Here is a 10,340-nt window from a genome sequence, read left to right as displayed (position 1 = left end):
AATTCAAACTGAAACACTCTATAGTCCTGAAAATACACTGCATGCAAACCAAACACGCCACGCGTCACCTGCTGGCCGTACTTTTTACTTATTGCTTATTTATTCTATTATCCCATGTGCTGCACTGTCCCCTCCCCCTGACCTCCACCACACTTTCATCCTTCCCCCTTCCCATGCACTTGCGCGATCTGAATGACACCTGGCCTAGTAGGATCGTTGCCTGTCTTCCCTACATTCCCCCTCCCTTGCCTCGTTGCGCCTTGAAACACTTGTGTATAGGTGCGTTATAAATGCCATATCATATCACGCGTACACAGCGTCTATAACACCGCCCCCACTGAAACCAAACAGCAAATCTCCGCACTGCTTCCAATAACTTACATGATATCAAGAAGGCCAATGCATACATATGCCATGGGCACACAAGGGTGCCCTTATCGATGCAGGCTCCCGCACGCCGACAACCCGTACCACCAAGAAGCAAACCCACACAGTGAAGTAACAGGTTTACACAAACAGAAACTACCAACACAACAGCAAAAGCACTCCTGTGATCTCCTTCTCCTCCCACTAAGAAACCCAACCCGTATCTTATTTTCAGATACGCCGGAGCACCTGGAGACCATGCAAATGGCGGCGGTGTGCAGTATAAATCTCAATAGCGTAACATAACATATGACGGGGAAGTAGCCGGAATTATACTGGGAGAGTACCATTCTGCAAGTGGCTCTTCATTCTCCATGAATGTTATAGGGAGCGCATGGTGGGCCTCAAAGCAATTCTAGAATTTTAGAAATGCTGATTAAAATGTATTTCACATTTTGGTTGCCTTAATAGAAAAGTTAATCAGCACTTCTAAAATGTATGCAGGACTCCTGGAGGGAAGGATAGAGTCTGTTGGCATGTAGGCATGTTTTCTCTTTTTCTAATGGGCCACCCCAATACCATTAGACATAGAAAAAATACTCTGAATAATGAAACCGTGGAGGTGTGTTAACACAATTTTGAAAAATAAAATAAATGCCTTTAAGCTCTGCAAGATACTATCCTCTGTTACAGGAGACTCAAAATAATTTTGGAAACAGTGACTAATATTTATTTTACATTTTGGTCAAACACACAGAAGCGTGTTGGGTCCTTATGCGCACAGGCTCCATGCCAGGACCTTGGGCATACAAAGTAACCCACACACACAGTGCTTATGCTTTCGGGCTCCGCTCATTCATATGAATGGAGGATAGTACGGAGGATAGCACAGGGGCAACACGCTGGTCTTTGAATCACAACCACGCAGAGCAACAAAGGTTTGAAACTCGGATCCACCTCTTAGAAACAGAAGTCAGGTATGGTATAAAGCATGTTATAAATATACAATTAAATAAATTAAATAACTGCGTGCTGAACGTGAGGATCCTTTTATTGGATGAAAACACTGACGTCACAGTGCAACATCTCTTAAAGAGACCATAACACTCCTCCTTTTTGATAACATTTAACAACAAATAGCAATTAACTGTATAACGTCTGACATACTAATAATTATCATGGTACTGGTTCGAAAGGAATGTTCAGCCATCCAGTACATAGTCCTGTAGGTATCCTGGCTGACCTCCCGATTCTCGTAGGGGATATCTTCGTCCTTCCTCAGAGCATACTTCCTCTGGGAAACCATGAGTTGCAAAGGTTTTCTCCATGACTGCAACCACATCCATTAGGGCTGTAGGCGCCACAAACTCAACCTCTGGGTATCTTGACCACTGGTCAATTACTACTAGGATATGGATATCTCTGCTCGTAGACCCAAAATCAGTGCATACGTTCTTCCATGGGCTGCAGTTTCTCTCCAATGGCTCAATGCGAGGCTCCTTCTGTGCGGGGGCAGCCACTTGACACCAGACACAGACCTTCACAAACTCATCTACTAGTTCCTGGCAAGCACACCTTCAGCCTCCGGCGAGCCTACGTTGTGGCTGTCCATGATGTGCCAATGCAATCACCTTTTGTATGAGCTTTTTGGGAATTCCGTGATCCCCTCAACAGCAACCCTTCTGTTGGAAACGCAAACTCATTCTTCACTCACCACAATTGTTCCAGCGCCACTTTGGCACTGTTTGTGCTCTTATCAAGGTTGGATAGTACTCCTTTCCACTCACCCTTTGTGACCACATCTCACATAATCTGAAAATTGCCCCCTAATTCCTCTCTGATTTTGCCAACAGACATAGAGCTTGGAATGGACGATTCTGTAACCATTCAGACGTACTCCTCCTTGGCCATGCATTCTTTGTCAATTGACCTGATTTCATGAGGAGAAGGGTGTCTGGACAAATAATCAGCTTTGTTTTCACTCCAAGGGCGATACACTAACATCAAGTCATATACCTGAAGAGCCAGCATCCACTTCTCAATTTGTGCTGTTGGCTTTGAAGACAAGCTTGCCAAAATGGGTATGAGAGGTTTGTGGTCGGTGATCGCTTTCACCGGTTTTCTGTACACAAAGGACATGCCTGCAGCCCCCTAGCACTACAAGCATTTCACGCTCAATCAGTGAGTACCTTTGCTGTGTAGCTGACAATGCCCTGCTTGCATATGCCACACGTTTAACCTCTCCTCATTTGTTTGTGTTAACAAGGTCCCCAGGTCAAACAGACTTGCATCTCTATGACCATCTCTGACCTCTGGTCAGGGTCAAAAAACACTATGGTGCTTTCTGCAGTGAGCGCACTTGTGATGTCATCAAAGGATGCTTAATCCAGTGTTGTCCACTGCAATCAACAATCTTCTTTTGTCAAATTACAAAGGGGCTCAGACAGTGTGGGAAGATCCTTGGTGAATCTCCCACAATATGTAAACATCCCCAGAAGACTTTGTACCTCTGATACATTTTCTGGCGATTTAGCACTCAGGATGTCCTTTACTTCAGCTGGATCCAGTGAGATGTCTCCATCCAGAAACACAAATCCAAAGAACTCTAGCCTTCTATGTAGAAACACACATTTCTCTTTGTGCAAAGTCAGGCCTAATGATCACACTCTCTCCAGTACCTTTTCTAATTGTTCAAGGTGCTCCACCTCTGAAAGGGCAAGTAATAGAGTGTCATCACTAATGCTTATTGCCCTGGTATACCAGCAAGCGCCCCTTACCGAATTCTGGCACACCTGGGTGGCCGAGGATATTTCAAAAATCAACTGCTTGTAGCGGTAGAGACCCTTGTGAGTCATGAATATTGTAATGTACCATGAGGCAGGGTGAAGAACCAACTGGTGATAGCCAGCTTGAAGGTCTAGTTTTGAGAAAAACACTGCTCCCTGCAGGTCAGATACAACTTCATCAATTGTTGGTGTGATGTGCCTCTCCTTTTTGATGGCTTTGATTGGGAGACGCATGTCCACACAGATTCTGACAGAGTTTGGGTGTTTGGGCTTGCATGCTACCACAATCAGGGACACCCAAAGGGTGGGACCATCGACTTGCTCAATGATGTCCATTTGCACCAATGTTTCTAGCTTTTGTTTCACCTGTTCCTCAGGTGAAATGGTATGCTTCGATGTTTAAGGGCCACAGGCTGAACCGTCTGATCAATATGTAGCTGGATAGGTACTCCTTTCATCATTCCAATTCCTGAGAATTTGTCATTGATTTGCTCAATTAGTGACTGCACATCTTCAATGTAAACTCCAATCACAAAATTCACAACTTTGAGGGCTTCGGCCGCTGAACAGCCCAGCAGCGTTTCTTCGGTCACCTTGGTAACGTAGAATTGAGCCTTTATTCTCTCCCCTTCATGTGGTATGGAGATTATGAACATTCTTTCTAGCGCCAACTTTTGTGCTGTTCAGTGAATGGGGTTTGCACAGAGCTCTGTAATAAGAGTCGGCCATCACATTAACCAATGCACTCATGTCGATGAGATCAGGGCTGTCTGTACTGTTGATGCGCACTGCATACTTTGGTTGACGTTTCTTTTTTCCTTATTTCCAGCAAACCCATGAGTCAAAACAACTCCCCTATTAGGGATTCGGTGGACTCGTGAGCCTACACAAGATGCGCCGGTAGCCCGGCATCTTGCTCAGACTCATGTTCAAGCTTGAAGAGGGGAATATGTTCGACCGGCTCATCAAAACTGCCAAACCCCCCCAAAGAAATGTGTTTTCCAGTCAGACCTCTAAATTCTCTAGCGAGGTGTTCTTATAATAGACCCATATTACAACAGTCTCATATCACTTGTCTAATCGGACCACCTTGACTTGATTGTTCCCTTGGTTCCTATGCACGTGCCACTTTACTGTTACTTATAGTGCCTTTTGCCACTGCGCTTGGCATCTACACGCTCTGAATAACCCCAAGGCTTTTTAAAGATCAGCTGTCCTGCACCCCTCTACCATGGCTTTGGATACACTGTGAAGCGACTGTACAAATCACTACTAAATAAATAAATACCATTTTGTGTTTCTCTGGGAGCAGCGCGTGGATGTTAGTGTGAGGAGCAGGGCTGAACCCCACTAGGAGAACACAGAAGAGCTTGGTCTTCAGCCACTTCAGATTTTTAAAATGTATTTCAAACAATTAGTTTCCTGTTTTTACCATTTGGATGTGTCTTTATAGTGCAAGTTTTGTGAAGTTTCTTAAATGTTTACTCCTCCTTTGAGAAACCCTTAAGAAAACCTTAGTGAAAGCCTTAGCATTTATTTCCATCCATTGTCCTTAACGTTCCTTTTGCCACACATAAAAAGCAACAAAGAATCCCTTTATCATGTGTAACTCCCTTTCTGGATTGTTTTTAAACCCTTTTCCTTGGCTTTGCTCCTACAACTTTAATGGACAAAAACAAATAAACTCATTACTGAAATCATTTAGAAAAAAACTTTTCATTACCTAGTCCATGAATAAAAAAATAAATAAATACAATTTGCGACACCTTTTCCTTATCCCTTCTCAAAAATGACTTTTGCTTTTCACCTATTCCCTGATGTGATTTTTCTTTTTTCGGTAGATGGACTGCTGGAACATCCTATCTTATAGGAGCACGAAGCCTTCCGAAAAGGAGGAGTGGGATTTTGTGGCATGTCTAGTGGAAGAGTATGCAGAGGCCCTTTCAAAGGAGGATGGCACTTCATCTGAGGATGTAGATGTTTTAAGATTGGAAGCATGGACGTCATTTCACCAAAATATCATGGGTAGCAGAAGTGACATCATATGACCCTTGACCTCTGATGACATCACAGGAAGTAATGTCATTTGATCCCGTCCCATGCAACATCACGGGAAGTGATGGCACATGACCTTCAGATGAGTCTAACACCCGTGTTTCCAGGCGCTCTTATTTCAGCCAGATATAAGAACCGAGGCACAGTGGCAGGAGTGATTTGTTCATGATCAGACATTTGGGGAATGCCATTTTGCAGATTTGACGTGGGGCCTATATGTAATACATACATAATGCAGTACTTATATCAGGGTAAGTGAAATCTCTAACGCAGGCTACAGCTAGTGTATGAAACATATATAGATCAATGGACACAGAAGTACTCGTTATCTGTGGCATTGATGTGCTAAGCAAGCAGAAAAGCACTGACTTGGGGAGGCTTGCGCCGTCTGTTTACCCAGGAGCTAGGTGCTGCATGAGCAAGGCTGAACATGTTAATAATTGACCAGGATTAAGTATCAACATAATTCCCTGATTATAAATGTATCTATGAATCAGCTACCACTACGTGTGGTGGCCTGGAAGATTGACAGAACACTGTATAGTTGAGTGGGTCTTTATTTAGACACCAGACACATAACTATATTGGGGTGGAAGGCATAGACCTAGGCATGATTCTCTTCCAAGTTGCTCTGTCCACGTGTGCAGTGACTTCACTGCATACGAGGTGCCTGGGGAGCTGACACACTTAAGCAGCAAGAGCACCCAGGAGGCCTTGGAATTACGCTCTGCTGCTTGGGGCCTCTGTCAGGTGGGCCCAGTCACAATCTCAAGGTCCTACTCAGGAGGAGCGTCGGGGCTGACTGACTAGGTCAGCTTCCAGCCAGGTTCTGCCGCTCTCCTGTCATCGCGCTCTTCCCGCTCTTCGCGCGCGTTCACTCTTGGCAGATCACACGCTGCTGTGATCTTGCGAGGGGGAGTCCCTACACTACGATAAAAGAAACCTATTGTGTTGGTGTCTGCTGAGGCCATCTCTCTCTGTGTGCATTTAACTTTAAGTTATGTGACAAGCAACCACATGTTGTACCCCAAAACTCAGAGCTAAAGGTAACACCTTAATGTCCTAGACTTTGATACATGACTCTTCTTCAATCTTTTTTTAACAGGGTGAGGTGTGGGGAGAGTGTCTGCACTTCACTAAAAAGTGGGGCCAATGTATCTACGAATTTCAGAGCTCTATATGCGGGGTGTGTTATCCAATGACACCCCCAGGACTGGCCCATAAATGAAGCTTCCACAAAGCCCTTTCCAAGAGGGAGTTTGATTGGGAAGGGATATGTAACTCCATGGCTCTCTCACCTCTGAGACTCTGTGTCCAGCCCTTATTTTCTTAAACAGTGTTGCACTAGAGCAGGGTCCTGGTCGAGTTTGCAGCCCCCTCTCAACCATTCACATCACACTTGAATGCGTTCAAGGTGAGCAGAACCCAAAGAGTCACGTAGCACAGAATGTGGGGGTCCTCCTGTGAGCAATACAGAGCCCCCAACCCCTGAAGCTCCTTAACAAAGCACAGGGCACACCACACCCTGGGCCGGCCCGGACCAAAACGTTTGCGCAATGTCCATGATGATTTTGCCACTTCAGGGGCATGCACTACTCCAAGTGAAAGAAGTAAATCTGTTTTTTAATCAAAGCTTAAATGTTTCACCTAGTGTAGAAAGAAGGGGGCATTGCTTGGTCCCCAAATATAGCAGCCACCAGTGGTGGCTGGTGAGTTGTTTTATTGGAAGGTGTAAATATTTGCCACAAGTATGCGATTACCAACGAAAATAGCAAGAGGGCCTAACGAAAAAGGGTTTGGGCATGTCAGGGGGATTCTTCCCCCTCCCATGAGAAAATGTTTAGAATAATGGGCTACAATGGTGCATTACACAGCACCCTTTCTGTGAACATTTGGGTAAAAGGCCAGCCAGCTTGCAATCTGCTTTGTAGGGTGTAGGGAAACTCAGGAAAAAAAAGTACAATAAATGCAAATCACCAAAAGTGCACAGGCGCATTTCCCAGCGCATTGTCATGCCGGTCCTTTCAGTATATGCCAGTATATGCCAGTATGAAAAACATGTTCATGCTGGCTATGCCAATACATTTCCATGCTGGCTCCACCAACATATGCCAGTATTCCCATATAAGAACATACTCCTGTTCGCTTTGAGATGTTTTTATAGTATTATTACTGGCACTAGGTACACAGCTGGCTCTGCCAATATATGCCAGTACACCTATGAAAGAAAAATTCTCCTTTTGGTTTGGCCATTAAAAGTGACATGCCATAATAAGAAAACATATTGATTGATTTATTTATTTATTTATAGAGCGCCTTACACCAAGGCGCTGGTCCCAATGTAAGCCAGTCTAGACACATAAGAACACACATCATGCTTGCTTAATCATAGATGCTCAATTAATAAAAAGTCTCGCTACAGTAAGAAATATACAGCCCGCTACAACAACGCGTCAGTCTAGCGAGATGATACTACTTATCATGCCTGCTTTATCAAAGATGCTGAGTAATACATGTCATGCCACAGTAAGAAATGGCTAGACTGGCAGTACCAAAATGCATATCTAGTCAGGTAATGACACACACAAACTTGACTTTGTCGGAAAATACCATAAAACATGCAAAGTCAATAAAGGATGTGTCAAAAATGCTCGAGTGATCCCCAGTCTCCCAGGGCCTTACACACACACACACACACACACACACATGCTAATAGCAAAACTATATCCAGAAAGAATTCATAATACAGGATCCGACTTCATATTTGCAAAAATGCGTATTTTTACTTGCATGTTCGGTACTATCTTTGCAGGGACTTGAACGCGTGTTACCATCCTTGTGGGGACTTACTTTATTATTCGTATTTGGGATGATTGCACCATGAGCAAATGGAAAAATGCTTACTTTATAGTACTCATTATACATTATACAATTGTATTTATACATGTGTGTACCTGCCTGCATTATGGCTATCACCACAGATGGATTTTGATGGTTTGGCATTTCCCACAAGATGTTTAATTTTCATGTGAAACTTAAAAGGGCACTTATTTTCTGGCATTAAACGCTCAAAATGTTCCAGAAAAGATAACCGACACATGACATGACTTGATTGATCCAGGCTGGCACACTGTGGGCAAAAAGAAATAAATAATTCAAATTCAGATTTCATTCTTTCACAGACATCATCTTCCTAGCAAATTCATATCCTCTCTTTAGAAATGGTGGAATGGAAATGATGTTGCTTTTGTCTTTTGGAATGTGTATAATAATAGTGGAATTAACTTGCCTATAGGACTCATGTTGGATTATGGAAAAGTTACATTTTCCGCAGAGATTGTGTGTGGTAATCATGAAACAGTCCCCACAGAGACAGTGGGTCCAATTACGATGTTGGAGGTAGCCTTGGCGGTTTTACCGGCATGGCTACCCACAAATTCGCATCCGGCTCCGGCACCCGCGAAAGGGGAATCACCAGGCCATTCCGACCTCGGCGTACCCGGTAATTCCCCTTGCACGGGTGCCGCAGCCGGTACGTTCCCATTCCCATTTGAGCCCCCATAGGACTAAATGGGAATGGGGAGGATGGTAGCAGCGGTACCGTTCATAACGGTTGCTACCATCATGTTCTGCTCGCGGGTGCCGGTACGGCCACCTGGTCAGAGCGGGTGGCTGCAAGGGCACCCATGAGCAGAAGTCCTAGTATTGCGGTACGGTAGCAACAGTGCCGGTAGCGATACCAACACCGTTGTTGCCTTACCACCATTCTCCTTATGAGGCCCAGTGTGTATTTGCATTCATGTTGATGTCCCCACAGAGATGGTGTGTAATTACAATGATGGTAAGATCCTCATAGAGATGGTGTGTGATTAGGCCTATACTCAAGTTCCCACAGAGATGGTGTGTGATTACAATGATGGTAAGATCCCTATAGAGACCGTGTGTGATTAGGACTATACTCAAGTCCCCACAAAGATGGTGTATGATTGCAATGATAAGATCCCCATAGAGATGGTTTGTGATTACAATAAGGTCCCCATAGAGATAGCTTGTGATTAGGACTATACTCCAATCCCCACAGAGACAGTGGGGCTTCATTACGATTTTGGCAGCATGGCTGCCGCCAAAATCGGGTCCGGGTTTCCAGAATGGGGAATTACCGGGCTATTCTGAGTTCGGAGGACCCGGTAATTCCTCCCTCCAGGAACCCGGGCCCGGACCTTCCCCATTCCCATTTCAGCCCCCAGAGGGCTGAATGGGAATGGGGGAGGGAGCTAACAACGGCCCGTTGTTAGCTCCCTCTTCCCCTCGCGGGACACGCTCTGCACATCTGGTGAAACCAGACGTGCATAGCGAGTCCCGCGAGGGGACTTCGTAATGTGGCGGAATGGTGTTAACGGGTCCGCATCCTTTTGCGGCACCCGTTAACCCATTCCGCCACTCTTGTAATGAGGCCAAGTGTGTAATTATGATGCTAATAAGCACTTGGGCATTAGCCGCTCTATAAATCTAAATATAATACAAGAAATACAAATATCAAATATGGTCCCCACAGATATGGCAAGTGATTATGATAACACTAAAGCCCCAACACAGATGGTGTGTGATTACAATGATAATAAGGTCCCCACAGAGATGGTGTGTGATTAGGAATATACTCAAGTCCCCACAGAGACAGTGTGTAATTATGATGATGTTAAACACTTTGGCATTAGCCGCTGTAGAGTTCTTTATAAAATACTAAAAAATGACCAGTACAAAATAAGGTTTCCACAGAGATGGTATGCGATAATGATAACACTAAAGTCCCCACATAGATGGTGTGTGATAAAAATATTGTTACAGTCTGCCCAGGGGCAACACAGAGGTCAGCAAACAACTGGAACAGAAACATTTGAGTCTAGTATTCAACTCCACAGTGGTATTCCTAATCAATCACCATCCCTTCTAAAATGATGTACCCCTCTTTCTCCTGCTACCTTACACCACACACACACATTCCACCCCACACATGGCAGCCTTATGTCTATTAATACCAAATTAACCTGATGCAGACTTGCCAAAGCTCTCATCTGTATTTATTTGACTTACCCCCTAAGGCAGAGGAAAAACAAGTATCACAGTGCTGTCATA

Source organism: Ambystoma mexicanum, chromosome 12 (genome assembly GCF_040938575.1).
Source record: "Ambystoma mexicanum isolate Mex_15411 chromosome 12, UKY_AmexF1_1, whole genome shotgun sequence".
NCBI classification, from domain to species: domain Eukaryota; kingdom Metazoa; phylum Chordata; class Amphibia; order Caudata; family Ambystomatidae; genus Ambystoma; species Ambystoma mexicanum.
Note: the sequence above shows the minus strand (reverse complement) of the source record.